Raw genomic sequence first — 14,951 nt, forward strand, 5'->3', positions numbered from 1 at the left:
AACTATTATAGATAAGAAAAATATAGACAAGTTTTAGGTATACAGGTATCTATATACCTATATTACCCAGCACAATTTGAACAATGTCAATACTTTCTGTATAACATAAAAGCATTACAAAAGTTAATGATACAGGTATTTGCCCTTTTCAATTGAATCGGAGGTAATTTACATATTTTGTATTTCATTCAAAAGCCTAAAGTGAAATAAATATAATATTTATTAGATTGGTGCTAACTATTATACTTTTCTATGCTGATATTTGTTTCTGCTTGGATGGAAACCTTTCAACCCAAACTTGATTTCTGTCACCTTTTCCTAACTCTTAGGATTGATCAATATTAACTATGTTCAGTATACAGTATTAACCACACCAAAGCTATAACAAAGGTTTAGAGGGAGGAAAAAACAAAAGAAAGCAAAACAAGCTGTTAGCTGGCATAGGCTTGCTCTGGAAGTTACAAAACAAACCTCTGGTTTATATTGATGAGGCAGAGATGAGTAGCTGGAGTGGTCCAAGGAATACAATCTGCTTTTTCTTCTGTATATTCCTGTTTACATTGGAGAAATTGATTGCATGTTCTATTGTAAAATAGTTTCAGGAAAGGAGTACTCTGTTATGGCCGTACAAATGTTGCAAAATGCAATATCAGTACTGTTGCAGTTCCAGCATGAATTTGTATTTTTGATTCAGGAACTTGTTCCACCTTTCACTGTGAGCCGCACAAATGTTGCTTGGTATTAGTACTAGCTTAAGTTCGGAGCAGTCACACTTAAGGGCATCAGGGGTGTGAAGGACTGAAAGGTAAAAATTCCCCCTGCCCCCAGGGCTCTCCCACTGCCCCTCAGGGTTCCCCCCACCCTCCAGCCCCCTGCTACTTGCAGTTGTCTGCGCTGCTAGTTGTAGGGGAGCAGGCAGAGAAGGTTTAACCTGCCTCCCCAGTACTGGCTAATTCTCCTGGCACTGCTGCCAAGATGCTGCTCTTCTCCAAGATGAACCCTCCCAGAGAGTAGAGGCAGCAGCAGCATATGGGCAAGCAAGTTACCCCTTCCTTGCCTGCTCCCCTGGGACAGGCAGCATGGGCCACTCCACTCCAAGTAAGTGAGGAAGGGTGTGGGAGGGGCAATGATCAGGGATCTTGAGTGATGGGGGAGTGAGGGCTTGGGTCTGATTCAGGCCAGTGGAGGTAAGGGACTCGGTGGGGTGTATACACTAAAGTGTTGCCTAGAGTGGCAACACTTAATGTAACAGGAGCTAGGTGACATGGATCAGAGGTAATCCTGCCCTGGAGTGATGTAATTTTGAGCCACCTAATGAATGCTTAAAGCTAGTTTCAGGTTTTAATGTTTGGGCCATCCCAAAATTACTGTTTAACAAGGCCCTTTGTCTCTTGGGAGAATACTTTCCTTCTGACAGATTTAGAACTTTCATTTTTTCAGGGCAGTTTTTTTGGGGGTATGAACGAGGTAGCTGAACTTCCTTAAATTGAGAAGAACTTTAACCATGGCCGACTGGTGCCTCCTGAATCGGGGGTGGGGCACCCAATTGCTGAGCCACGGAGGATCACCCGGTTTCCAGTCACTGAGCTGAGGGGGTTCCCCCAGTGGCCAGTCGCTGAGTGGGGGGTAGAAGGGGGAGACACCTCCCAGCAGCTTATTGCCGAGCCAAGAAATGCTGGTGGTGAAACTGGAAGTGCCTCCAGAAAATCTGGAAGTGCTGCTGGGGGACCGACATACCGCCCCCTGCCGATATGCCAGTGCAAGGGGGACACGCCAAGCACCCCTAAGCATGCATTGCTTATGGCTTCAGCTCATGGTTTTCCTCCTCCTGGGTGAGAACTTTAACCACTGGTTAATCTTCTGACTACATTCAAAAAAATATGACTCTTTCCAAGTTCTTTGACAGAATAGAAGTAGGAGTTTACCATCTGGGGTGATGATGGTAGAATCTTGGGTTCTTGTTTCCAAGTGAATAGAGGAACTTGACTAAAGGTCTAACTTTGCCCCTTGACTAAAGGATTTCCTATTGGCTACCATTCTGAGCTACCTAATTTAGTTAATGTATTATGTACATATCTTAGATTTTTAAACAGGTTCCTGATCTCACTCTGGGGAACAAGTGCCTAGAAGTTGTATTTTGCAGTTACCTCAGTAGTAGGTACCAAAGTCCCACGTTGGGTCTAGATCAAAACCATTATTACAGAAGATAAACAGATCCTGAAAGTTTCTTTAGGAATGCTTGAGTCTCATATATGGATTAAATGGGCCTTTTCTGATGATATCTTTTAATGAACATTTAGACTAGAATTCCTTCTTTCTTTCTTTTTTTTTTTTCAAAATTACCACTGACAGGAGTGTTTGCTAAGAGCTCTGAAAATTTCTTCCTGTTTTGTGAGGCTTTCTCCTTCTCTTGCTTTTTTCCCCTCCCCTAGACAGTCTGACCCTTTTCCCACTCTAGTCCCCTACTTTTCATTACTTTTTCCTGCCTTTCCCCCACTTTTCTCAGCCCTTGCTCCTGCAGTAACCCTCTGCCCCTCCCCTCCTGTTCCCTCAGATTGTTTTTTGTTTTCCCTCCCTCTCCCTGCAGTTTTTTTCTGTTGCTTATCCCTTCCCTGCAACATTGCTTACCTTTCTCTTTTCCCCTGGGGTTTGTTTGTTTGTTTGTGTGTTTCCGGCTTCTTCTTTCCCTGCTGCCAGAGGGCTGCCCATCCCCCACCCCTCTGGTTCTTTGCAAGATTAACCTTTTTTTTTTTTGCTGGAATGGCTGAAGGTGGCTCCCAGTGCTTCACTGTTGGGGCTTCAGTCCCTCTAGACTGGAGCTTTGGTCTTTGGCTTCATGCCCCTCCCTTGAAGTGGAGGAGTATGCTGCTGATGTGGAGGCACTCATATGCTGCAACCATGTCCCTTATGCTGCCCAGGTGAGTTCAGTCCCCATCATCTTCCTCAGCTCCCCTGCCTTAGTGCATGAGCTTGTGGTAGCAGGTCTGTCTGTCAGGGGCGTTTTTTGCCTTGTAGTGCCCCTGGACACACCAGCCATTCATGTGGTGGTCTCCAATGTGACTTCAGTTCTCTTGAAAGATGAACTCATTAACTGTCTGTGCCCTTATGGCATGTTACAGGGCCAGTCCATAGACTGCTGCTTGACACCAAGGTCCCTGAGCTTCACCATGTCCTATCCTTTAAAAGGCAGATGCTTATGCTTCTCAACAGGGAGGTCAGGGTTTGCCCTAGTCCATGTCCTTTCTGTTTGACAGGCAGCATTACAAGGTCTACTTCACCACTGGGGACACCTCATGTTTTTGCTGTGGTAACAGGTCCCACCTGGCTACCCAGTGCCCAAATAAGAAGCCAGCTGCAGCAGAGCCTCCTGCAGCTGTGCCCGATGGTGGCTCATCCAACTCTGGTGCGGCATCTCCGTTGGGTGGTGGGGAAGGGCCTTTTTCCCAGTCGCTCCCTGCTTTATCAGAGTCGGCTAGCTCTGTGGTGGTGGACCTGCCCTCCCCCCCACCCCTTCCTCCCCCTCAGGGGAGGATTTGGGCCCTCCTGCTCAGAAGGGAAAGTCCCAGAAAAAGGGGTCTTTTAAAAAGACCTTGTTATCCCCTCAAGACCTCCCAACCACTCCAAGGGGAGCTGAGGTTAGTGCCCCCCCATCTCTGCCTGCCTCCTCAGGAGCAAGAGTGCTTGGTCCACAAGAGCACCCCACTTAAGAGATCAGGGACTGATGACCCCCTCCTCCCCATGTCCCCTCAGAGGATGCTGCTCCCGCAAGGCCCAATGCTGCAAATCCTGGTAAGGGGACAAGTGCTCCTCCTGAGGCTTGGCAGTTCTCAGTGCCTGACATGTACAGTTCCTCCTTCTAAAGCTTGGATTTTGATTCTCCCTGTGAGGATGAGTTAAAAGAAGTCCTGCCTCAGGAGGTGGTGTCCTCTGATACAGCTAAGTGTGGCAGCGAGAAGCCCCCACAGGCTCTAAGGGGGCTGGGGGGAACCCTGAGAACCACCGCAGGGAACAAACAGGCCCCCCACACCCTGGGAAACTTACTGCTGGGAGCATGGCTGAAGCCAGAGCCACAGCCACGTGAGCTGGCATTACATCAGCTCTTTAAACAGCTGATCCCGTGGTGGGGGAGTGGCGGGTTAATTGCGGCGGCTGTGGATGCTGCCGTGGGAGGTTTAAAAACCCCACCAGAAGCTGGTGGGGGGGAAGGAGACAGAGTGAGGCAGCAGGGAGCCCTCCAGGCAGTGGTGACTCCAGAGGCGGGCTGGAGTATTGGAGCTGTCACTGCACCCGCGCCGGGAGCAAAGCAGAGCAGCATCCTGCACTGGGATGGGGAAAATCAGTCCCCACCCACTTACAATCATAAGTTTAGAGGGTCATTCCTCTCACTGGAAGGGAGAAGGACACCAGACAATGGGAGCCCAGCCCTTTGGCACCAGGAGCCCAGCCCAGCCCTTTGGCACCAGGGACTGGGGCTCCAGCTGCCTTAACTTTGAGGCAATTGATTGGTGCTGAGAAGGGGCTTACAGGGAATGGCAGAACAACAAAATCCAACCTCTGAGTGGTTGGCAAGTGGGCAGGGTGTAGGAGAGGTGGAGCCCTCCTCCACGCGTCACAAAATGTGAGGTTCCCCCCCACCCCTTTCCACTGGGACACCCGAGAAGAAGAACTCCACTGAACCCCTCCTTTTTCCGTTAACATAAAGTCATGGCAGGAAAGTTGAGGGTGCTCCAGTAAAGGGGGATGGTGCGGTACTCACAACTCCCATTAGAAATGCCACGCTAAGGTACCCCCCTCAATAGGGAGTGTCCCCACCCTGGAGATGGAACCTGTTCCCACTTCTGAGGAACCTCACTCTGTCGGTAACTCGGTTGAAAGCATTACTGCATTTCTAGACCAAACAAAGCACCACCGGAGGTTTACACAGCATATACATAAATGGTTCTCAAAACCTGAGACATTTTTGGTGTCTGCTAAGGCTATAGCAGTGATGCTGTACTCCACTGTGGTGATGAAGTGACATAGTTTTTTGCCTAAGCAAGCTTGCGGGCGATGTTGGGCACTCATTGCTGGCTGGCAAGTTGTAGGCCTGTGTTTTCCCCTGTCCTGCTCTGCTGTTCCTCTCTGTTCTCTTGGCTTTGCCTGTTTCTCTTTTCTATACCCTTCATGCATAGCTGCTACAACCTTTGGTGCACTCAACACCAACAGCTGCATAGACCCTGTGAAGCAGATGGTAGTCTTTGATTTCCAGCACCAGGAAAAAAGCTGGACGACACCTTTCTGCAAGAAACTCATACTTATGCAGCTAGTCAAACTGACTGGCATGCTGCCTGGATGGGCCATATGTTCCTGAGCCATGGCACCTCTCTCAGTGCAGGAGTTGCAATCCTCTTAATGCTGCAGCTAAAACCTGACTTGGTGGTAACTCAAAAGGTCATCCCTGGCCACCTGTTAATTGCTTGTATTACATTAGCACAACATTGCCTCCTCCTAATTAATACCTATGCTCCCACTGCCGGATGAGAATGGACAGCCTTCTTTGAGACCCTTATTGACTTTTTGAGGAGTGCACCTGATGTTGATGACCTTTTCCTCCTAGGCTGTGACTTTAATTGCACGGTCGACAAATAGTGTGACCAGAATCGGGCAGAACCTCATCTGTCCTCAGCCTGGTGGCTGTGAACATCTTTGGAGGCAGGTGACCTTGTTGACATCTAGCACCATTTCCATGCTGACATAAGTCAGTACACTTGGATAAAGGCAACCATTAGTGCGATTGCCATGGCATGCCTTGACCACTTGTATGTCGCCAAGCATTGCCTGCCAGTCCTGCATGGCAGCTGCATTATTCCATCCAGACTCTCAGATCACAGTCTTATTTGCTCTGAGCTGAGTTCCCTTGGCAGAGCATGTCCCTGGGCACACTACTGGTGTTTTAACATCAGCTTGCTGCAAGACGCTCATTTCTGTGAATGCTTTGCCTACTTCTGGTGGACATGGGAGACAGGGAGAACATCTTTGCCTCCTGAAAGCAATGGTGGGGTGTGGGGAAGGCACAGATCAGAGCTTTCTGCCAGCAGTACACACAGCTGGCAATGAGTGAGCTCCCCCTGCCATGTCCGGGTGTTGGAGAAACATGTAGCAAAGCTTGAGGTTACCCTACATGATGCTGGCAGAGACACAGGACTACTTGAGAGCCTTAAGCTTCAGAAGAAGCACCTGTGGGAGCTGGCAGAGGGCGCAGCCCATGTTGTGAGGATTTGTGCCTGCTGTCAACAGCTGGAAGAGGCTGATGCCCTGTCCCAGTTATTTTTCAACTTGGAAAAGTGACGGGCCCAGCAGAAAATCCTTTACCCTATCAAGACTCTGGATAGATGGCTACTCACAGATTCTGTTGAGATCCACCATCATACTGTAGCCTTCTATTAAGACCTGTTTGTAGCTGAACCTCTCTACCCATAATCCACTAAGTGCTTACATGATGGCCTTCCCAAGCTGGCCCAATGACGGCTGATGAACTTGAGCAAGAGATGGAAGGAGCTAATGGGTGTGGTGGGGAGCCTCACTCTGGGCAAAGCACCAGGGCTGGTTGCTCACTGAGTTTTATAAGACCTTCTGGCCCATCCTTGGCCCCTGCCTCTTGCACGTCTTTCATGAGAGCCTCGCTGATAAAATCCTACCTGTCAGCTGTCACTGGGTGGTTTTCATCCTGCTACCAAAAACAGGGGACCTTGGCTGCATTAAGAGCTGGTGACCAGTATCCCTTCTGTGTGGTGACTACAAGATTCTGGCCAAAGCCTTAGCCAATTGACTGCGTACTGTCATAGCCTCAGTCACTGGTCCCAAACAGAGCTACTGAATGCTGGGCAGGACCATCCAGAACAATCTGTTCCTGCTTCATCACCCGGTAACAGCCGCAGACCTCTTTGGCATCTCCTTGGACCAGGAGAAAGCCTTTGGTAGGGTTAGCCACAACTACCTTTTTCAGACCCTAGAGGCCTTTGGCTTTGAACCGGTCTTCACCTCTGCCCTCTGGGTACTGTAACAAGATGTCTCCAATCTTTTGAAAGTGAACGGCATGCTCTGTGCTCCATTCCTGGCACACAAGGACATCCACCAGGGCTGCCCCCTCTTGGGAGTGCTGTACACTCTGCCTATTGAGCCCTGACTGGCCTCATTCTTCCATTGACCCCTGGTTTGGTTGGTGGTCCACCAGTTAGGCTGACAGTGTATGCAGATGATGTGACCAGTTTCCTCAGCACCCAGGGTGATGTCCAGTCACTGGTATACTATCAGCGTGCTTATGAGTGTTCTTCCTCAGCTCCAGTCAACTGGCCTAAGAGCAATGCCCTACTCCTTGGTGCTTGGAGTAATCATTACCCCCAGGACCTGCCCAAGGGTCTTGCCTGGCAGCGCAAGGGTCTAAAGCTCTGGGGGTGTTCCTTGGCCCATCAGTCTTCCCATTCTGGAATTGGTAAGGCCTCAGCGAGGAGGTGGAGGCGTGCCTGCGGTGGTGATGCTAGCACTTGCCCAACCTCTCCTACCATGGGTGGGTCCTCATTGTGAATAATTTGGCAGCTGCAACATTATGGCACCAGTGTGCCATATTGGACCCCCACCAGATTTATTCAAACAGCTTCAAAAACTGGTGGTTGACTTTTTCTGGTACAGATGCCACTGGCTCCCCTGAGCTGTTCTCTATCTGCCTGTGGCTGAGGAAGACCAGGGTGTGGCTGACCTGGTGAGTAAAGTGGCTGCTTTCCATTCAGGTTCTCCAGAGACTCCTTTATTGTGAAGACCACCCTCCCTGGCAGCAGCTAGCCTGTGTGTTTCTGCACTGGGTAGGGAACCTCAGGTTTGACGAAGAACTCTTTCTCCTGGATCCTTCCCTCCTGGATTGGGGCACCCCCCGCCCTTCTACTGCAGCCTGGTGTGGGTCTGGCAGGCTGCTTTCTGCCTCCAGCCTCAGGCCAGATGTCTACAATTTCCATAGTTGCTGCAGGAGCCAGTGTCTACAACCCAGCCCTGCAGCACAGGCTGTTGTGCCTTGGGTCTGATAGCCTCATTTACTGTCTCATCTGGTCATGTACAGTCCAGCTAAGCCACCTTCTTGATATGGCCTGGTCAGACTGGCTGTCAGCCAAGGCTCTGGATGCCCGGTTGGGCATGCATTTGGTCTACTGCACCACCCATCTCTTGAGGGATGTGAGGGCCACCCTCCCAGTGGAGGCAGCAGAGGCCATTGAGGATAACCTCTGAGCATGGCAGGACATCCCTGGCAGAGATGTCTCCAAAGAGCGCTTTCTACCATTTCCCATTTCCCCAGCTGTGGATAACGAGTTGGGTGGTAGCCCTGCGACATTATTGACTCTTCCTGTGCCTCCTGACAGTGATTCTGGGATTCATCTTGATATGGTGACATGGAAAGCCCTGTACACATGAGTGGTTTGTGTCCACCATGCTCATGTTCTTGCCACACAGCCTGACATGACATGGAGGCAGCACCTAGTGGCACTGGAGCTTGTACCAGCTCACCCTGTGTGGTGCATGTTTTATAAGCTACCCATTGCCAAATGGACTGGTAACCTCCAGTGGTGGTTTCTGCATGGGATACTGGGCACCGGCACTCTCGACCACCACATGGACCTGACTGCATCATCAGACTGTCCCTTTTGCTATGGGGAGGTAGAAGAGGACTTATTCCATGCCTTCCTCAGGTGCCTCCACCTGCTGCTGCTCTGCTGCCCTTGGCACCTTGTTTGGTACTAGACTTGGACCTCTCAGAGATCACCTATTTGTTTTCTTTCCCATACCAGGGACCAGAGGTGGGTATCATCTGCCTGGCCAACTATTTGCTTGGTCAGGCTAAGATGGCCATCCTCAAGAGCTGCAGGAACCGGCTTGCTGGGGATGGCTCTGATGATGCCCTGAGACACTTTCAATTCTTGGTCTGGGCATGCCTGACACTGAAATTTGAACATGAAGTCCTCCAGTGGATAGTACCCACCCTCCAGTCATGTTGGGCCATTCAGGGGGTACTCTGCAGCAATGAGGGCATCTGTTTAGTGCTTGCTCTGTGATATTGCTTATACTTTCCCAGGGTATCATCAGAGGTCTGAGCAGGCTGTTGTTGTACTAGCTGTTTTTGTTTTTTAGACTGAGGGCAGGGCTTACGGGCCATAGCCCTAGGCTCTGTCTCTTTGTACCTGGGACCCTGTGTGGGTAGTGTTTTATTTTTTTTGTGGAATTGTTACCCCCTTTCCCCCTTAATAAACCTTTATAAAGTCTGCTTGGCTGTCTGTCTGCCTTTCTTTCTGCCTTTCTTTCTTTCTGTCCTTCTGTCTGCCTGCCTTTGTCTTTCTGTCCACATTGGAAACTCATTCTTACATAGAGTCTTTCATTCTCTTATCCTTTAGTTTTGGAAAACACGATGTATTTTTGGCAATATTACACTCTAGTAGAATAGTAATTTAGTAATGTTAATAAGTAACCCACATAAATCATTAATCAATTATAGGATCTGATTTCCTTTTTAACTGGTCATAAATAACATATAAAATTGTTGGCAGCAGCACCAGTCCTTTGATATGAGAATGACAGTCTTCCAGTACATAGGGAAGTCATTAGTGAATTTATAGATGACAGAAGAGGCTGATCCAAGATTCCTGTGTTTGACTGTGGATGTGGTAAATGATTCTGGGAGGGAGGAATAGATCCTGGTGAGATTGGGTCACAGCTCTTTCTCTCCATCTCTCTCATCTATCTACCACCATAATGATGTAAGTTTACTTGAAATGATCTATACCTCACCATACATCATGGCATTACTGCAGACAATTCAGAGCTTGAGTCTCCCAGGTATTAATGTTAGTATCATATTTCTTCACCACATTTCTTCAACATGTCCTTGAATCTCTTCTTTTGCCTAGTTCTAAAGTGAAGATCATCAGTAAGATGGGATATAAGCATTGCCTCAATGCTAGTTGGGGTATTTTTTAGCATTTATTCTGTCCTTCTGATTGATATGGAGGATTCTCTGGAGATATCACTGATGATAACATTCACAAAATCATAGAAAATTAGGATTGGAAGGGACCTCAGGTGGTCATCTAGTCCAACCAACCCCCTGCTCAAAGCAGGACCATCCCCAACTAGATCATCCCAGCCAAGGCTTTATCTAGCCAGTCTTAAAAACCTCTCCAAAGCTTCCAGGTGTTTCTGATATATCCTTCATGTTTTAAACCAACACAACAGGCAGGGATGACAACAGTCTGGTAGATGAAAAATTATGTTTGGCTTTCAATGTCATAATCATCAAAGGCATGATGTTGGAGATATCCAAAGGCAGCACTGGCATATTTTATCCAGTTTTGAATATTCTTGTTTGTGTTTATGGTCTGGGAAAGGTAGCTGGGAAAGGGGAAATGCTCAACATTCTACAAGGATTGCCCTGTAATTGTAATATATGGAGGAAGAGCTGGTTGGTTCGGGATGGGTTAGTCTTGGTTTTGTGAAGTTTACAATGAGTCCAAGAATGTTATGTGCTTCAGAGAAGTTATCAAGAATGAGCTGTGTGCCCATTCAACTTTTTTTAATTGAGGGGACATATACGACACAATTATCAATGTATTGAAAATCAGTACTGGAAGCATTGGTTATCTTGGATTTGGAATGTAACTGGTTGAAGTTAAAGAGATTCCTGTCCATGCAATACTGAATGGTAACTCCAGATGTAGCAATAATCATGGTATTGCACTCCAGTCCACAGCTAGGAAGATCGTCACCTGCATTGTCAAGACTCACTTTCTCCACTGAGGAGATTCTATCCAAATCCCAATGTCCTTTTAGACCAGTCAGAAACACAATATATATGATCTGATTTGCTAGAGAGCTGTGGAAGTGCTGTGAGTAATACCAAGATATGTATATAGTTTTTATTGACCTGAATAACGCCTTTGAGTCAACTAACATAGGGGTCCTATGTATCCTGATGAGATTTGGATGCCAATTAAAATTTGTTACCTTTATTGGACTTTACCATGTCTTGACAGCAACCATCCTAAGCAATGGCTCAGAAATGAATCCCTTCAATATTAGAATTGGAGTCAAGCAAAGATGTGTGATTGCACCAACACTCATTTCCATTTGCACTAGAATATCTAATACAGGTATTCTACATCTCATTGCTGAGAGCAAAAAGAGAGAGAGGGAGAAGACAACATTGTCTATGTACATATTTAATGCAGGTCCTTTTATCTGAGATTTGATTTTTGAAGCAGTGATCAGAGTTGTTCTAAAATTTTGTAATAAAAATGTTTCCCACAGAAAATTGAGTATTTGACTAAGTCATTTTATTTGTGCAAACTGCCTGGTTTCCACAGAAAAATTAAAATTTCATTAGAAAAAAAAAAACCTATAGATTTAAAAAACCTCCAGTTCTTGGCCAAAATCTGAAATATTTCATAACCCTCTCCCCCTTGCCCCACAATGTTCCATCTTTATGTATCATGGGAATTATAGTTTAAGCAACTCATATCCCATTCTCCCTTACTGAATCCCCAGCCAGACCACATCTCCCCTATTTTCATCAAACCTGATGAGAAGATTGGCAAAGCTTATGGTAGATGTAACCAGACTGTGGGTATCAACTACTGAGAAAAATGGGAGCATAAATTGTAACTTACCTGAGGTACCACAATTGTATTTCCAAACCAAATAATTTCATTTTTTGGTTCCAACATTTCAATTTTTGAACTTTCAGTGAAAATAAAAAATCTTGGAGGGGGCGGGGGTGAGAAAATGACTCTATGCCATGTTTAAAATGCAGAGACCTCATAGAAGGTATTCCTCTATACAACTGTCCTTCATGATAATATCTTTCTTTTTGTGTTCTTTCTTCAAGGACTTTGGGCTTCAGATTTAAAAAATGGTAGTTTATGAATGAAACACTGAACCTGTGGCACAAAAATCTTTTATTTTATGAAAAAGAATATAAAAAGACAACTTAATCATGGTCTTTGAAGAATACAATATCTAATATTAGAAAGCTCTTTAATCTAGCAGACAAAGACCTAAAAGATCCAATGGCTAGAAAAATTCAAACTGAAAATAGATGCAGATTTTTAACAGAGGGTAATTAAACAGAACAGATTGCCAAGGGAAGCAGTAAATTTTCCATCAGAATGGAATCTTTCTGACAGCTGTTCTCTAGTTCTACCAAAAGCTATTAGTCTTGATACAGTAATGGTGAAAATCTATGGCCTTTATCATCCAGGAAGCCAGGCTAAATAATCATACTGGTGTTTCTAGAGATAATTGTAATAACTGAAGAACAATGGAACAAGCTGCCCAAAGGAGTTTTCTCCTTTACTAGAGGCTTTCAATAATGGCTAGACACATGGTTTATGAATAGCTCATCCTGCATATGTGCTGGATCTAGGACTAGCTGAGTTATCATAAATGTTACAACCCTTTGATTCTGTTAAAAACTTATACATTCCCAGAGGATGGCATGACATCACAATAAGCATTCCCCTTTTTTGTTGAATCCATACCCCACAAAAGGGGACCAATGTGGAAAAATAATGGAGACTCAAAGATGGCTACTGCAGGGGGAAACATAACAGGAAGAGCTGAAGAGAGATAAAACAGTCCCTTTGACCAAAGAGGACTTGGGTGAGTTAATCTCAGAAAACAGAGCTCTAAAATCTTCTATGAAGGCATAGTTTGGTAAGATCAGAGCAGAACTAACAGAAATTAGGGGCAGGGTGACAGACCTGGGAATAAAGATCAAGGGAAATCTGCCATCAGAAGCAAATCTATTAAATAAAATTAAGATAATTGGAAAAAAAAAGGAAAGGAGCTTGCAGAGAAAATTGAGGATATAAAAAATTATGATAGAAGAATTACCGTTAAAGTAAGAGGGTCCCCAGTAGGCATGGAGAGAGTAGATCCAGCAGAATATTTAAAGCAGGTATTTCATTCCTTCTCCAGCTGAAAATAAAGGTAACAGTCCTTGTTAGACAGAGCACACAGAGCTCTCTCCTCTTCCAGAAGCTCAAACAAACCAAAAGTCATGATACTACACATGTATTCTTTTGAACAAAAGCATTATAGGGCTCTGTGAAAGATCACCCTTTTGTCTTGACTTCCACGTCACCATTTCAATGGGACAGTGTTTTGTTTTGAGTTTTGTTTAGTTTCAGACCCACTGTTCCATTTATTTTTGTTGGAACTGTTTTGCTGTTTAGATGATGTTTTGACATTTTGCTCATAGGGTATAATGGGGAATCACAAAACTGCCTATAACTCTGATTTTTTTTCAGATTTGGATGAAAACATCAGGGATGAAAACAGCCCCTACTGAGGGCATGATGCCTGTCAAGTTTCAAGAAGAGGTGCAAGAGTTTTCTGGGAAACTGCACCTCAACCTCTTGAAAGCAAAACTCATGCCACTTGTAAGTGTGAAGGCACGGGGTGGGGGCGGGGGGGAGGACATGAAAAATCAGACATGGTAGTCCCTGCTGAGGCCACAAAGCCTGCCAAGTTTCAAGGAGAAAGGTGCAGGGGTTTCTAGGAGACTGCACCTCCACTGCTGACAAGCAAAACTCGTGACATGTGTGACCGTGTGTGTGTGTGTTGAGGTGCATTGGAATGAAGACATAGTAGCCCCTGCTGAGGCCACAAATCTTGCCACATTTCATAGAGATAGGTGCAGGGGTTTCTGGGACTGCACCTCAAGCTGCTGATGAGCAAAACTCAACTTCATATGTGTGTGTTAAGACACAGTGGAGTGAAAAAAGTAGGCATAGTAGCCCCTGCTGAGGCCATGGAGCCTGACAAGTTTGAAGGAGATAGGTGCAGAGGAGTCTGGGAAACTGAACCTCAGGCTGCTCTCAAGTAAAACTCGTTATACAGGTGACACTGTGTGTGTGTTAAGGCGCACCCTCACTGGCACTGGGGCCTCTGCATGACATGGTAGTGTGCCCCAATGAGGGCTCTTCCTCCCCTACAGCCTCATCATTGTCCATCACTTTAAATAAAAACAGGTAAGCAGTGCACTGCAACACAATAGCACCAGCAGCATCTCAGTTAGCCAAACTGTCACAGAGCCTTTCTTTCCTTTCTTGTCAGAGCTTCTTCTGCAGCAGCTGCCAGAGAACTCTCCCTGACAGCCCCAGCCCTGGGGCTTAGATGTGCACAGGTCCCTGAATCCCTCTGGCCAGATAACTGGGGACAGGTGCTAGGGGTGTTGGTCTAAGGATATGGCACTGGCAGACAAGGCTTTTGGGTCAATCTGGTACCTTTTAGTAGACCAAATGAATGGTTACAGAAATATATCTTAGCAAGTTTGGGGGTTGAAAAACCCTTTGTCAGGCTGAGGAAGCACCTGCAGTTGGTGTGTGTGCTCTTCCTGGATGGAAAGAATAGTAAAGAAGCCAGAGGCTGGCATGCAATGCAGGCAAGAAAGCCAGTCAGTGAAAATGGAAATGGAGGCATTATGGCAAATGGAGGCTCACAGCGAACAGGTACCAGTTCCTCCAGTCCGACTGGAGAACAGGTACGAGGCCCTGGCGACCCTGCAGGAGATGGAAGGGGAGGAGGACACCCTTGGGCAGGAAGCATCACCACATGCTACACGCTCCTAACAGGTCAAGAGATCCAAGCGGACCCAGAGGAGGAAGCGACGAGTGCTCGTCATAGGTGACTCCATCCTGAGAGGTACGGAAGGACCCATCTGTCGCCAGGACCCCTCAACACGAGAGGTATACTGCCTGCCTGGAGCAAAGATTCGGGATGTGATGGAAGAATTCCAGGCCAGGATCAAGCCCACCGATTACTACCCCATGGTCCTAGTCCATGTGGGTACTAATGATGCGGCCAGGAGAACCCCCGATCACCTGATGGCGGACTACAGTGCTCTGGGCGGCGTGCTGAGGGAGTTCGGTGCACAG

The sequence above is a fragment of the Alligator sinensis genome, unplaced genomic scaffold, assembly GCF_000455745.1.
Source record: "Alligator sinensis unplaced genomic scaffold, ASM45574v1 scaffold257_1, whole genome shotgun sequence".
Taxonomy (NCBI): domain Eukaryota; kingdom Metazoa; phylum Chordata; order Crocodylia; family Alligatoridae; genus Alligator; species Alligator sinensis.